The sequence below is a fragment of the Rhinolophus sinicus genome, linkage group LG10 (assembly GCF_036562045.2).
Source record: "Rhinolophus sinicus isolate RSC01 linkage group LG10, ASM3656204v1, whole genome shotgun sequence".
Taxonomy (NCBI): domain Eukaryota; kingdom Metazoa; phylum Chordata; class Mammalia; order Chiroptera; family Rhinolophidae; genus Rhinolophus; species Rhinolophus sinicus.
The window spans coordinates 3,937,055-3,953,192 of record NC_133759.1 but is presented as its reverse complement, the minus strand read 5'-3'; positions in this window follow the sequence as shown (position 1 = coordinate 3,953,192).

Sequence of the window (16,138 nt, the reverse complement as noted above, 5' to 3'; positions counted from 1 at the left end):
GGGGGATCCAAAGCAAAGCCCAGTGCTATTGCTGAGTTGAAATGTTGGGATTTGCGGAGGACAAGTGCACTGGGATTTGTGGTACAAGCATCAGCGAAGAGAGAATTATGCACAAACTGGCACAGTATTCTCCTCAAACCTTTCTTGGATACTAAGACGGTAATGTAGATGGTGAAACTCCACAACATTGGGCAATGCAGTGACTGGGTGGTTGTGGTCTACATGGTTTCCAGGTCTCATCCAGCCTAGGAGCTACCATGTTTCCCCGAAAATAAGACCTAGCCGGACAATCAGCTCTAATGTGTCTTTTGGAGCAAAGATTAATATAAGGTCTGGTACTATATTATGTTATATTATATTATATTATAAAGATCCGGTTTATATTATAGTAAAATAAGACCGGGTCTTATATTAATTTTTGCTGCAAAAGACACATTAGAGCTGGTTGTCCAGGTAGGTCATGGTATTTAAGTTTTAACTAATCATTTTAGAGAGACGTCATTGAACACCTGGTATATCATTGGAGACTCCAGAGCAATATGTCTTAGTTGTAGGACTAAAGTAAAGGTTACTCTTGGCCTATCTTAACAGAGCAGAAAAATAAGGCTTGAAAATATCAGGCCCATTTGCAAGTAATGTTATTTGGCTGCTAAAGCAAACTTCAACATTCTTTAAAGGAAGGCAATAAAATCTGGACACTCAACAATATAACTTTCACAATGTCTTTCATGTAATTAAAAATTACTAGATATTCTAAGTAGCAAGAAAATGTGACTCATAGCCGGAAGACAAACCAGTTGATAGAATCAGACCCAGAAATGATAGAAACAATGGGATTAGCAGACAGGATTTTAAAATAGCTTCAATAAATATCCACCAATATTTACATGAAAATATGAATGTAGTGAAGAGATAAATGGAAATATAAAAAGAACCAAATGGAACTTCTAAAACTGAGAAGCACAGTATCAAAAATGAAAAAAATAAATGGTTGGTTATAACAGCAGATGAAACCCACCCCCAGAAACAGAGAGCATAGAACTTGAAGACAGAGCAGGAGAAACTATTCAAACTCAAGCACAGAGATAAAAAAAGTCTTAAAAATATGGAACAGAGCCTCAGTGACCCATAGGACCACAGGAGTCTAATACATTGTAGTGTAAGCACCTGACAATTTGGTTTTTTAAATTGTAATGTAAGTGCCTGACTTTAAGTTTTTAATTGCTGACATGCATTTCAAAGACATCCATCGTGAATAAACACACTGCCAGCTACACAACTAGATGGAGAGCCAGGCCACCCCACCCATGAACTTCCCCTTTTAGAATTTCTCCCTCATGGAAAGCCCTTTGTGACCTATTTAACTGACCACTTGAGTGACTCTGCATTTCCCTTTCCATGCTTTAATTCCTGCTCTTAAGTTTTAAATTCACCAGTGAAGAGTGAGCTCACAGAACCCTCAGCACGTCACCCTCAACCCCAATAAAGGCAGAACCCCAGGTTCTCTCTCTCTCTCTCTCCCCCCCACCCAGACCCCTTCCACAACCTCATTGTGTGGCCCTGGGTGTTCTGTGTATCATCCAGGACCTGTGAGTAATAAACTTTACTGTTTTCAAAGTTCCCTGATGATTGTTCCTGAGGTGCATCTTGTAGTCATAATAAGAACCACAAGGGCTGCAGGGGAAATGCCTGTGGGGCTCCCGCAAGTAGTACCAGCCCAGATGAGTGCCTCAGGATTCCTAATTGACTATCATTATGGATTGGCAGGGACCTACACAAAACACGTATGTCATTGGAGTCCCAGAAAGAAAGGACAGGACCGGCACATAAAAAAAAAAAAAAAATCAATGGCTGAAAAACTCCAAATTTGATGAAATCTCCAAATCTACTTACCCAAGAAGCCCAATGAACCCAAGCAGAATAAACACACACAAAAACTAGACTAAAGTTTGTCTTAATAAAATTACTGAAAACCAGTAATAAAAATCATCTTAAAAGCAGCTAAAGAAAACAAGACACCTTAACATAGAGGACCAAAATAAGAATTATCACTGATTTGTTGTTAGAAACAATGCAATCCAGAAGATAATAGATATCTTTAATATGCTAGGGGGAAAAAAACCTCTCAACTTAGAATTCTACATCCAGTGAAAATATCCTTCAAAAATCATTGTGAAATAAAAACATTTTCAGGCAAACAAAAGCTGAGAGAATTCATCACCAGCATACTTAGGGCCTCAGAAATGATAAAGGAAGTTTCAGCAAGATGGAAAATCATACCAGATGGACTCTTGGGCCTAGAGAAAAGAATGAAGTGTTCAGAATACGGCCAATCTGTGGGAAAATACGTCTTTCTTTCCTCACACATATATCTCTTTGAAAAATAATTTTCTTTATAGCAAAAATAATAATGCATTGTGGAGTTTATAATGTGTAGGAGCAAAATATGATGCCAGCACAATGGATTGGAGGGAGAAATGGATTCTGTGGTAAGGTTCTTACATTGCGTGTGAAGGGGTTTTGTGTTCCTTGAAGGCAGGCTGATAAGACGAAGGTGCATGTTACAATCTCCCGAGCACCGAAGTTGTGTTACTATAATAGTGTCCTTACTCATCTCCTTGGTTTCGTCCTCAATTTCACAGCTAAGTTTGATCATATCTCTGCTCAAAACTCTCCAGAGACTCCCCATATCAGAGCAAGAGGTGAAGTTTTACAAATCTACACTTGATCCATTCCCAGACTACTTCCTGACCTCATCTGGAACCTCTGCCCGCTCCCTGTCCACTCCAGCCATGCCGGCCGCCTTGCTGCACTTTGAACCGACCGGCAAGATCTCTCCTTGGGGTCTCTGCTCTTGCTCTTTCCTTTGCCGCTAACTCTCTTCATTTCAAATATCTGGTTTACTCCCTTCTCTCCTTCAAGTCTTTTCCCACATTTTACCTTCTCATTGGCATCTTTCAGTAGCCCCGATCTGAAATGTAAGCCAACTCCCAGCATTCCCCATATCTCTTCCTCTCCCTGTCGTCCCTGTAGTGCTTCTGTTTTCCTTGCAGTACTTCTCCTTGGCTTAGCTTTCCTTGTAGTACTTTATGTTTTCTAAGGTATTATGAACTTCACTAATTTGTTTTATTTATTTTCAGTCTCTGTCCCCAGAATCCATCACAACCTAACATTTACATGAGTAGGTGTTCTTTTTTTTTCCTGTTCTGTTCACAGATGCATCCACGAGGTCTGGAATAGTGCCTGATATGTAGTAGGTGCTCAGTAAACATTCCATTGAACGACAGGGTCCTCACCCCAAAGCTTAGGAACTCCAGGAAGAGCTCCACGACCCCTTCCTTTGCCAAGCTGGCCCTGCCCGCGTGGCCGTGTGCCAGCACGCAGACTACGCACTTCCCTGCCCTCCCAGTCTTGGGTTGCTTCAAGGCTACACGGGATTGGGAAGATGTCCCTTATCACAAAAAGACAGACGTGAGAGCCCTGCTCTAGGCTTTTTCTTTGCCCTGACAAAGATGACAACCTGTTTTTGTCTTTAAAGCACTTGTGTGTCTGGAAAGTAGCCACTCCGAGAAGGCTGGGTTTTTTTTCTTCCTGTATTTCAAAGGGAACATGTGGTCTTTTGGGGGTTTTGATTTCTGTCCTTTGGAAAAGTCGGCACCTGCAGCTCTTTTGCCCTGCAGGTTGGGCCTTCCATACCCGACAGCAGGATGAAAGGGGACTGACCGTGGGCTCGCCGGCAGCCTTGCTCAGTTCAGGCCTCCGCATGAAAGCAGAGGGGAAAGGATCACAAGACTCTTGCTCTTGCCTGGGACTGGAGTTGAGGAAAAGACAGAGGCCAGCTACCCTACGCTAATTAATTGATTTTGCAGACACAGCCTGTGGAAGGGCATGGTGGTTTCCAGGTGGTGTCTGTTTCTGTCTGCCCTGCACCCCATGGAGGCAGCTCTGAGGGGCGAGCACACAGCACTTTGGTCCCAGCCTCAGTCCTCAATGGCCAAGCTCCTTGATGACCAGGGCACTGAAAGGAAAGGGTGGCCCAAGACACATGGGCAGACGTGGCGTGGTCTAAGGTGCTGGCCGTGGTGAAAGCCCAGTTCACTGGCTCTCAGTATCATTATGGATTGACCGTGGTGATTAAATATCTTTTAAGTAATGCTTTTGCACCATATCTGAAGGTTAAGAGATTAGGTGTCTATTTGTTGTTTCAAGCTGGCCCTGTCTTTACATGTGTCCAGACAATGAAGAGTGCTGGTTTTCATTAGTGAATTTAATTTCCTTTGGAGTTGATTAGCGAGCCAGCAAGGCTTGTCCGTCCCCTGACAGGTTCAGTGCAGCCAAGTCACCAGATCCATTTCCTCAGTGTCATGGGTAAGGCTTCCTGGGTTTGGGACTGTGAGCATCTGCTGAAGGTGGCAGGTGTTAGCTGTTGTACACACAGGGGGCAAGTGAAATTCTATCCTCCCTTTTTTGACTCTGTCCCCAGTCTTGTGCTCATTTCCTGGCATCCTGGAGGGGTGGCCCTTTGTGAAGTAGAAATGAAAAAGACCTGTGTTGGTATGTGGTCAGAAAAGTGAAGAATGGCTTCGACCGGAAGGTAAAAGATGCGATCAGGTTGGTGACTGAGGTGAAGGTATCACGTGTCTCCTTTGTTTTAACCAGGGTCTTATTTTAACATTCGAGAAGCTTTTGTCTAAAGAGATTAATTGTCCAAACAAATTACCAAAGGTCTCCGATGATTTCAATATGCCTCTACTACTCTAGTTTTATTTTTTACTCAAGACTTTTGGTTGCAACCGAAAGAAATCCAACTTCTATTAGCTTGAATAATAAAGGGGATGTGATAGCTCACAGAACTTTGAAGGCTTACAGTGGCTTCAGGCACAGCTGTCTCTCCCTCACTTCTGTTTCTCTCTGTGGGTCTCGTGTTTTCCTATAGAATATAGTGCTTTTCCGTGTAGCAGGGAAGATGGTGCCAGCAGTATTTGATTTATATCCTTGGCTCAGTGACGGGAAATCCAAGCCCTTCGTCCATCAGCTCTAGGTCATTAGGGAGAGGACTTTGATTGACCCATTTGCATCACATGTTCAGTCCTGAGGGCAGGAAGGCAGAGCGCTGTGATGTCAGTCCTATTAGAATCACGCATTTAAATGGGGGGAGGCATTGTTAAGTTTAGGTGGTGATTTTACAGCTCATGTTTATTTATTTATTTATTTTTGCTTACGTAGGCATAAAATATCACTTTTAAAAAAGGAACATTTTCACTGTCTGAATAAGATGGTCATGTAAATAAGTACTGACCCCAATAGCAAGGTTTAATAATTTTATTGCATTATTATCATTTGCATGTCACAACATCTCTTGGGGTGGGTAGGGCTCGAATCATCTCAATTTTGCATTTGAGGAAACTGAAGCTCAGAGACGTTAGGGAATTAGGTCGTACCCTTAAGGCAAACTGAGCAGAAAAGCAAAAGTTATTTTGTCCATTTTGGAAGTTAACATTTTATGGGTAGGAATGAAGTATCAAAATAAAAGTACAGTGCGTGCTCCACCATCCTGATGAAGATGTGAAATTCTCTTACGGCTTTGATTTTAAGGGTTGATTTAGGTTGCTCAATTCTAATAATAATAGTCAATTAACTATAACTTCCATTTGGAGGGGAAATGGTGTGAAAGAGCAGACATATCTGTGTACCTATGGCTAGACAGGAGTGCATCTATAATTTGGCAAAGTCACTTCATGGGTAGAGCTGTAAAGGGACCCTGAGCTGGAAACAAGCATTTGAGCACATCGTAGGTGTCCAGTTTATTCTGCCGGCCTCTCCAGCTGGCTGTGGATACAGCCTGAGTGTTAGTTGATATCCACAGCAGAAAAGAAATAAGGATTAAAACAAAACTCTTCCCACTCAGATCTGCTCTTCTTGCAGGCTTACCCACCTGTGTTATGGCTCAAGCCAGAAACACGAGCCTCTCTGTCTTCCCCTAATCTTACCTAGGCCAGAAGCTGCTCCTCTAAGAGCTATCTTTAAATGTACATTCCGATTTGACCTCTTGTCTGCATTTTTCTCTTATCATCCTAATCCAAACCTCATTATCTCTAGCCTCGATTATTGATAGTCTAACTGATACTTCCTACTTCCAATTCTGCATCCCATTTTTCTTAGAATAGAGTCTACGACTGACATCATCAAAATGGCGGCGTGAGGTGAGCCTCTGTAAAGCTCCCCTGGAATTTACAACTAATCGAACAACAATAACTCCACAAAGGACTCCTTGCACAGCAGACAGGCAAGACGAAGAGGCCCACTACTGAATTCACCTAAAGGTAGGCGAATCACTCAAGCGGGGGGAGGAGGGAAGGGAGAAGTGCACAGACGGAGCCTGCGTGGGCACAGGACACAGACCTAGCTCAGTGCTCCGAGCTCACTGCATCCCGGAACTACCGCAGCTGCGGGAGAGGGAAGAACCCGGACTGCTAGGGCTCCGCTTATGGCCCACAGGGCTGAGGGGACAGCATATAACACGGCTGAACCCAATGCTCACGGCAGAGACCTTGGAGAAAAGACTGAGGGAAGAAGGCTGAAAACAGTGGTTTAAGTCCTCACTGCCGCAGAGAGCGGAAGCCTTAGGCACTGAGACTAGCTGCCCCCTCCCAACTCTCCCAGAGCTCGCCTGCCCCACCTACCCGGTGCTGGAAGCGGAACAGAGCAGTGTCAGACCAAAAGAACAGAATATTTGCTGTTCTGAGAACTGTGGACCACAGGCACAGATTTGCCGCCCAACTAGTCCTGGCAAAGGGGAGGGAGCTGTGGAAGCAGGACTGGCTGTGGTGATGGTCGCTGCCATTGCTCTGGGCCACCTATCACAACTCACCCCGCCCCTGGCCCCACCTATCTGGGCAGATCCCTGCAGGAGTAAACAGAACTGCTGAAACCTACGGGCTCTGAATCAGGAGCTGGAAGAGCTTTGGAACATCAAAAGCTCTCCGCATACCCACACGGACACTGTGCCCTGTAACCCAGGCGAACTATTGACAGAGGAGAAGCCCGTCTCCCAGGGAATCCCCCCATTGTGAGAGAAGCTGGAATAGTGCAGAAAAAACATAGCACTACCGTGTCAGAGAGAAAAAAAAGGCTGTAGTCAGAGAGAAAATAAAACATTCTACCAACAAGTACTGGAAAACAAAAGAAAGACCTCTTCCTATCAACCTGTTGCAGAAGCCACTCCTGTAGATGTCTAGGAAGAGAAATAATAAATCAGTAATTGCCATGAATAACCAAGGCAACAAGACAGCTCAGAAAGAAAGTGAAAAGTCTCCAGAAAAGGAACTTAAAGATATGGAAATATGTGACTTAAATGACAGAGAATTCAAGATTGCAGTTCTGAAAAAACTCAACGAGATGCAAGAATACACAGAAAGGCAGTTTAATGAACTCAGAAACACAATCAAAGAACACCATGAGCATTTTACGAAAGAGATTGAAATTTTTAAAAAGAACCAAATAGAATTTCTGGAGATTAAGAACTCAATAGAAGAAATTAAGAATGAAATAACCAGCTTAGGTAGTAGAGTTGACCAGATGGAGGAAAGAATCAGTGACATCGAAGATAGCAACATGGAAATGACACAGATGGAAGAAGAAAGAGACTTGAGACTTAAAAGAAATGAAAGAACTCTACAAGAACTTTCTGACTCCATCAGAAAGAGCAATATAAGAATAATGGGCATACCAGAAGGAGAAGAAAGAGAGAAGGGAACAGAGAATATATTCAAACAAATTGTCGATGAGAACTTCCCAAACTTGTGGACAGAACTGGATCCTCGAATCCAAGAAGCAAATAGAACACCTAATTACCTCAATCCCAACAGGCCTTCTCCAAGGCACATTGTATTGAAGCTGTCTAAAATCAACGACAAAGAAAGAATCCTCAAGGCAGCCAGGGAAAAGAAGACGGTAACCTACAAAGGAAAGCCCATTAGATTATCATCAGATTTTTCAGCAGAAACTCTACAAGCCAGGAGGGAGTGGAACCAAATATTCAAACTATTGAAAGAGAGAAATTATGAGCCAAGAATAATATATCCAGCAAAGATATCCTTTAGATATGAAGGAGGAATAAAGACCTTTCCAGACATACAGAAGCTGAGGGAATTTTCTAATACATGACCTGCACTACAAGAAATACTAAAGGAGGCTATTCGACCACCATCAACATGGACAATTTGTGGCAACCGAAATGTAAAAAGGGGGAGAGTAAAGGCCTGAACCGGAACATGGGAATGGAGAAAGTAAGCATGCTGAAGAAAATGAAATACTCTAAATATCAAACTTTCTTTTACATACACTTAAGGGTAACCACTCAAAACAATCCAGAACTGAAATATATACTGTAATAAAAGAAGAAACAGAGGGAAACATCATAGAATACCACCACACAGAAATAATAGACAACAACAAAAGGGAAATAAACAATGGAGACACAGCCCTATCAGAAAACTAAAGATAGAATGACAGGAAATCCTCACATATCAATAATCACCCTAAATGTAAATGGACTGAACTCACCAAGAAAAAGGCACAGAGTAGCAGATTGGATCAAAAAACTAAACCCAACCATATGCTGTCTCCAAGAGACACATCTCAGCTACAAGGACAAGCATAGACTCAAAGTGAAAGGGTGGAAATTGACACTCCAAGCAAATGGTACCCAGAGAAAATCAGGTGTAGCCATAATGATATCAGATGAAACAGACTTCAGGGTGAAAAAGATAACAAGAGACAAAGATGGACATTTCATAATGGTAAAGGGACTATACAACAAGAAGACATAACAGTCATCAATATTTATGCCCCCAATCAGGGAGCACCAAAATATACCAAGCAACTACTAACAGAACTAAAGGGAGAAATTGACCAAAACACAATTATACTAGGGGACTTAAATACATCATTGACAGCTATGGATAGATCATCCAAACAGAAAATAAATAATGAAATAGCAGCCCTAAATGACACATTAGATGAAATGGACATAATTGACATTTATAGAGCACTTCATCCTAAAACATCAGACTATACATTCTTTTCTAGTGTACATGGAACATTCTCAAGGATAGACCATATATTGGGACATAAAATCAGCCTCAGCAAATTTAAGAAGATTGAAATCATACCAAGCATATTCTCTGATCACAAGGCTTTGAAATTGGATATCAACTGCAAAAAGAAAGCAGAAAAAAACAAATACATGGAGATTAAACAACATACTTTTAAAGAATGACTGGGTCAAAGAAGAAATTAGAGGAGAGATCAAAAGATACATAGAAACAAATGACAATGAAAATACATCCTATCAAAATTTTTGGGATGCAGCGAAAGCAGTTTTAAGAGGGAAATTTATATCATTACAGGCCTATCTCAAGAAAAAAAAAACTCCCAAATAAATAACCTCATGTTACACCTTAAATAACTAGAAAAAGAAGAACATGTGAAACCCAAGGTCAGCAGAAGAAAGGAAATAACAAAAATCAGAGCAAAACTAAATGAAATAGAGAACAAAAAGACAATAGAAAAAATTAATGTGACAAAGAGCTGGTTCTTTGAAAAGATTAACAAAATTGACAAACCCTTGGCTAGACTCACTAAGATAAAAAGAGAGAAGACACTAATTAACAAAATCAGAAATGAAAAAGGGGAAGTTATCACGGACACCACAGAAATACAAAGGATCATCCAAGAATACTATGAAGGACTATATGCCACCAAATTCAATAACCTAGAAGAAATGGACAAGTTCTTAGAAACATATAGCCTTCCAAGGCTGAACCATGAAGAACTGGAAAATCTAAACAGACCGATCACCAGTAATGAAATTGAATCAGTCATCCAAAACCTTCCCAAAAGCAAAAGTCCGGGACCAGATGGCTTCACTAGTGAATTCTACCAAACCTTCAAAGAGGATCTAATACCAATCCTGCTCAAACTCTTCCAAAAAATTGAAGAAGAGACAGTACTCCCTAACTCATTTTATGAGGCCAACATTACCCTGATACCAAAACCTGGTAAGGACAACACAAAAAAAGAAAACTACAGACCAATATCTCTGATGAATACAGATGCAAAAATCCTAAGCAAAATTCTAGCAAATTGAATACAACCATACATTAAAAAGATTATTCATCACGAGCAAGTAGGGTTCATCCCCGGGGCACAAGGATGGTTCAACATCTGCAAATCCATCAATGTGATACATCACATGAACAAAACAAAGGACAAAAATCATGATTGTATCAATTGATGTAGAAAAGAATTTGACAAATACAACATCCATTTATGATTAAAACACTTAATAAAATAGGTATAGAAGGAAAATACCTTAACATAATAAAGGCCATATATGACAAACCCTCAGCTAATCTCATAATTAATGGTGAAAAACTGAAGCCCTTTGCTCTATGTTCAGGAACATGACAGGGCTGTCCCCTATCACCTCTGCTTTTCAACATAGTGTTGGAAGTCCTTGCCAGAGCAATCAGGCAAGAGAAAGAAATAAAAGGCATCCAAATTGGGAATGAAGAAGTTAAATTATCACTCTTTGCAGATGACATGATGCTATATATAGAAAACCCTAAAGACTCCACCAAAAAGCTATTAGAAACAATCAACGAATACAGTAAAGTTGCTGTCTACAAAATCAACGTCCAAAAGTCCATTGCATTCCTATATACTAACAATAAAATCTCAGAAAAAGAAATACAAAATACAATTCCAATTGCAGCAAAAAGAATAAAATACCTAGGAATAAACTTAACCAAGGATGTGAAGGACCTATATGCTGAAAACTATAAGACATTTTTGAAAGAAATTGAAGAAGACACAAAGAAATGGAAAGACATTCCGTGCTCATGGATTGGAAGAATCAACATAGTTAAAATGGCCATATTACCCAAAGCAATATACAGATTTAATGCAATCCCCATCAAAATTCCAGTTGCATTTTTTTAAAGAAATAGAACAAAAAATCATCAGGTTTGTTTCGAATCACAAAAGACCCCGAATAGCCAAAGCAATCTTAAGAAAAAAGAACAATGTTGGAGGTATCACACTACCTGACTTTAGCTTGTACTACAGGGCAACAATAATCAAAACAGCATGGTATTGGCAGAAAAACAGACACGTAGACCAATGGAATAGAATTGAGAACCCAGAAATAAACCCACATAAATATGGACAGATAATTTTTGACAAAGAAGCAAAAAACATACAATGGAGGAAAGACAGCCTCTTCAATAAATGGTGCTGGGAGAATTGGATAGCCACGTGCAAAAGAATGAAACTGGACTGCTATCTGTCACCATGTACCAAAATTAATTCAAAATGGATCAAAGACTTAAGCATAAGACCTGACACAATAAACTGCATAGAAGAAAACATAGGTACTAAACTTATGGACCTTGGGTTCAAAGAGCATTTTATGAATTTGACTCCAAAGGCAATGGAAGTATAAGCTAAAATAAACGAATGGGACTATATGAAACTTAAAAGCTTCTGCACAGCAAAAGAAACCATCGGCAAAATAAAGAGGAAACCAACTGAATGGGAGAAGATTTTTGCACACACTGCCTCCATTAAGGGGCTAATATCCAAAATATACAAGGAACTCATGAAACTCAACAACAAAAAAACAAACAACCCAGTTGAAAAATGGGCCTGAAGAGACATTTTTCCAAGGAGGACAAACAAATGGCAAATAGACATATGAAAAAATGCTCAAACATCACTAATCATCAGAGTAATGCAAATAAAAACCACAATGAGATATCACCTCACCCCAGTCAGAATGGCTGTCATCAACAATATAAATAGTAACAAGTGTTGGAGAGGCTGTGGAGAAAAAGGAACCCTCATACACTGTTGGTGGGAATCCAGACTGGTGCAGCCATTATGGAAGGCAGTGTGGAGGTTCCTCAAAAATTGCAAACAGAATTACCATATGACCCAGCAATTCCTCTCCTGGGTATCTACCCAAAAAATCTGAAAACATTTATACATAAAGACACGTGTGCTCCAATGTTCATTGCAGCTTTGTTTACGGTGGCCAAGACATGGAAACAACCAAAATGTCCTTCGATAGATGAATGGATAAAGAAGTTGTGGTATATATACACAATGGAATACTATTCGGTGGTAAGAAAAGATGATATAGGAACATTTGTGACAACATGGATGGATCTTGAGAGTGTAATGCTGAGCGAAATGAGTCAGACAGAAAAAGCAGAGAACCGTATGATTTCACTGATATGTGTATATAAACCAAAAACAACAAAAGAACAAGAGAAACAAATGAGAAACAGAAACACATAGACACAAACAATAGTTTAGTGGTTACCAGAGGGTAAGGGGGGTGGAGGGTTGGAGATGAGGGTAAGGGGGATCAAATATATGGTGATGAAAGGAGAACTGACTCTGGGTGGTGAACACACAATGGGATTTATAGATGATGTAATACAGAATTGTACACCTGAAATCTATGTAATTTTACTAACAATTGTCACCCCAATAAATTAAAAAACAATACAAAAAAACTCATAGACATAGACAATAGTTTAGTATTTACCAGAGGGTAAGGGTGGAGGGGTGTTCTAGAAGAGGGCAAATGGGGTCAAATATATGGTGATGGGAAGAAGACTGACTCTGGATGGTTGAACACATATTGTGAGATATAGATGATGTGTTACAGAATTGTACACCTGAAATCTATGTAACTTTACTAACAATTGTCACCCCAATAAACTTTAATTAAAAAGAAAAAAAAAAGAATAGAGTCTAAATGTCTTCTCTTGGCTTAATACTCTCTGACCTTATCTGCCATTGCTCTCTTCCCTGCTATGTGGGCTCCAGACACAGTCGCCCTATTTTTATACTTCTAATACACTAAATTCAAGCTTATATTTGCCAAAATGCTTAGAAAAATGCTGTATCTTCTGTCTAAAGTTCTTTATGTTTAGTTACATCCATCGCAACCTCATCCTTGCCCTTAGGATCTCAGCTTGGAGAAGCTTTTCTAAACCTCCCTTGACTATGGAAGCTAAACTAGCACCCCCTACCCTAATCATTTTCTGTAACATCTTTCATAGCTTTGTAGCACTTACCATGCTGTGCAGTTATTTTGGTTATGTGTTTTTCATTTGTTCTTTTTTTAAAATCACCAGAGCAGTGATCTTTTGTTTCTGGGTTATTCACTTCTGTAACTATTATCACCTAGAAGGTGCCGGGTATAGTAGGTGCTCAATAAATATTAGTCAAATATTTCCAGGCACCTAACAAGACAGAAATGATCATGACCTTCATGAAACATGTCCTTCTTTAGTGAGTTACACTCACATGTTTTTAAGTGTTATGACATTTTGAAAGTGTTCAGTGCCAAGAATGTATGAAAGTAACTTGGTATTCCCAGGTACTTGGATTAAATTCACACTTCTGTTTTCCTTGATTGATCTTCCTTCCTGCTGATTTTAGTGACTATTCTGCTGACAGGCTAGGCAGCATGTTAGAACAATACAAAGGCTTTCGTATTCAGGTCCAGAGCTGTCATAGGCTATTGATGTTGGATGTGTGGATGATACTTAATACAAAATAAAAAGCTCTATAGGTTTCTCACTTTTCAAAATGTGCTTTCAGTGAGTCAGAGTAAGAGATCAGAAAGATTTTTAGATAAGCCTATTATTGAACTAATAATATGAGAGCTGAAAAGGGAGCTGATCTGTAGTTTTCTTTCTGGCTTTAAAATGGTGTTTCATTATTCACAAATAACCTTCCTGAACATTTTGATGCACTTTATAAAAGTGGGGTTTTAAATAGTGCTTAAACATTCAGTGTGGTGATCTGTCAGAAGTGAACAACAGTTTTTGTCTCATCATTGATGTGTGTTCATTACAACAATTTAAAATGCCTTTTTTGATATGATTGTAATTCTTGACAGTTTAATCTGAGGTACATTTCACATGTTTAATAGTCTTCTCTTGCCACAATTTGGTAGCAAAGTTAGAGCAATCATTTTTTTATAACTCAATGTTGCTCTACTTTTTATTTTAAATTATTCTTTTTTGAGGTAAAATGTGCTTAAAACACTGCCATATTCTTTAATCAAAAATGTATTAAGCAAAAAAAAAATATATTAAGCGTATCTAGGATTAAAGCTGCATTCTCTTGATTCATTCAGGGCGTTTTGGCCGAGTCACTGAAATAAAAAAACTATATAACCTTGAGTGCTTCTTGGGTTCCAGAAGCATTAATTCATGTCCTCACACTCTAGCACTTTAAGGTAAGCAGTTTTCCATTTCCATCTTTCAGTACATTTTCTTTTTCTTGAAAGTGTGTTGTTGATTCTTAATCTTTTATCTTAGTAATAGCTTCTGCACCGGTCAGTTTCCGGACCCGTGGCGTGCATCCTTGTCTCTTCCATCAATCAATCAAGGGACCGGGGGTTCTTCCGCATTCTGAGCCTGCCCTGCCATCTCTCTTATGTCCAGTGTTTCACTTCCCCGCTTTTAACTGTGGTGTCCTACCACGTGAAGGTGGCTCTTTAGAACAAACCACTTTAGCCTCCTAAACTATAATGTTAGCACGTGCTGAAAGGGGGCTTGTAAGAACAAGTATAAGCTCACTCTAGCTTTGTTGATCAGAATCAATAAAGTAGTGAGCTTGTAGCAAATGCCAGTGTTAAGAACTTTGAATTGGTGAGTTAGAAAGATAGTTAAAGGCAATTGACTTAGTTCTTATTCTGTTAGTTCTGTTTCTACTGGAACTGACTCAGTGGTTTGAATGGCACTTGGACATTCCTTGAGGACAGACATAAAGTGCTTATTTGTACCTCAGGTCGGGATACTGCCTTTGGAGTTGATGCTGAGGATAGCAGATTGAGAGGCTGAGTTATAAGTTCCGCTGGTTCTTTTGGAAATAAGATTCCATAGGTAATAATGCGGCTGATAATGGTGATGATGAAGGCAGATGATAATGGTGGTGGAGCTGCCACCCTGGCAGTGTGCCTGAACCCTTTCCAGTTCTTTATTTAACCTTATGACAAATCCGTGCAGTAAATTCTAGTCTTACCCTTCTTATAACATGAGGAAACTAAGACAGTTGAAGGTACTTGTATACACCGGGCAGTAAGTGGTGCCGATGAGATTCCACCTTAAGTCTTATTTCCAGAGTTTGCTTTTAAAAAATTGTCTTAAAGTTTTAGAGCAGTTTTTGGTTCACACGCAAAATTGAGAGGGACGTACAGAGATTTCCCATATGCCCCCTGCCCTCACATGTGCACAGCCTCCCCCATTGTCAAAATCCCCCCTGATGGTACATGTGTAACAATCAGTGAACCTACACGAACATGTTGTTATCACCCAGAGTAAACAGGTTACATTTCTGTTCATTCACCCTTGGTGGTGTACAGTCCATGGGTTTTAACAAATGTGTAATGACATGTGTCTATCATTATGGCATCAAACACTGAATCTATAGGTCAATTTGGGAAGAACTGACATCTTGACAATATTGAGACTTCCTACCCATGAACATGAATTCTCTCTCCATTTCTTTTTTCCTCTTCTTTGATTTCTTTTATCAGAGCTTGGTAGTTTTTCTTGTATAGATGTTTTTTAAACTGGCAGTAGTCTTTTATTTAGTATATAATGACTTTTAGTATATTTACAGAGTTGTACAACCATCATCAGTCTTGAAGATATTAATATCCTTTAAATTATTCCTGGGTAATAATTAGCAATAGCAGTAGTCATTGAGTACTGACTCAGGAGCAAGCATTTTACATGTAATTTCTTTCTTTCAATTCTCTCAATAATCCTATGAGGGGGTATTAGTGACCTTCTCTTATAAATGAAATACTGAGATGCAGAGAATTTGCCCAAAGTAATGGTAGTCATAGAACTAGTGTTAAAACCCAGATGTTCTCTTTCTGGAACCTGCACACTTAACTACGTCATAGTAGTTCCCCTTATCTATGGGGGATACACTTCAAGACCCCCAGTGGATGCCTGAACCTGCAAATATTACCAAACCCTGTGTATACTATATTTTTTCCTATCTTGTCTAGGTATTATACATATTTTATTAGATTTATACC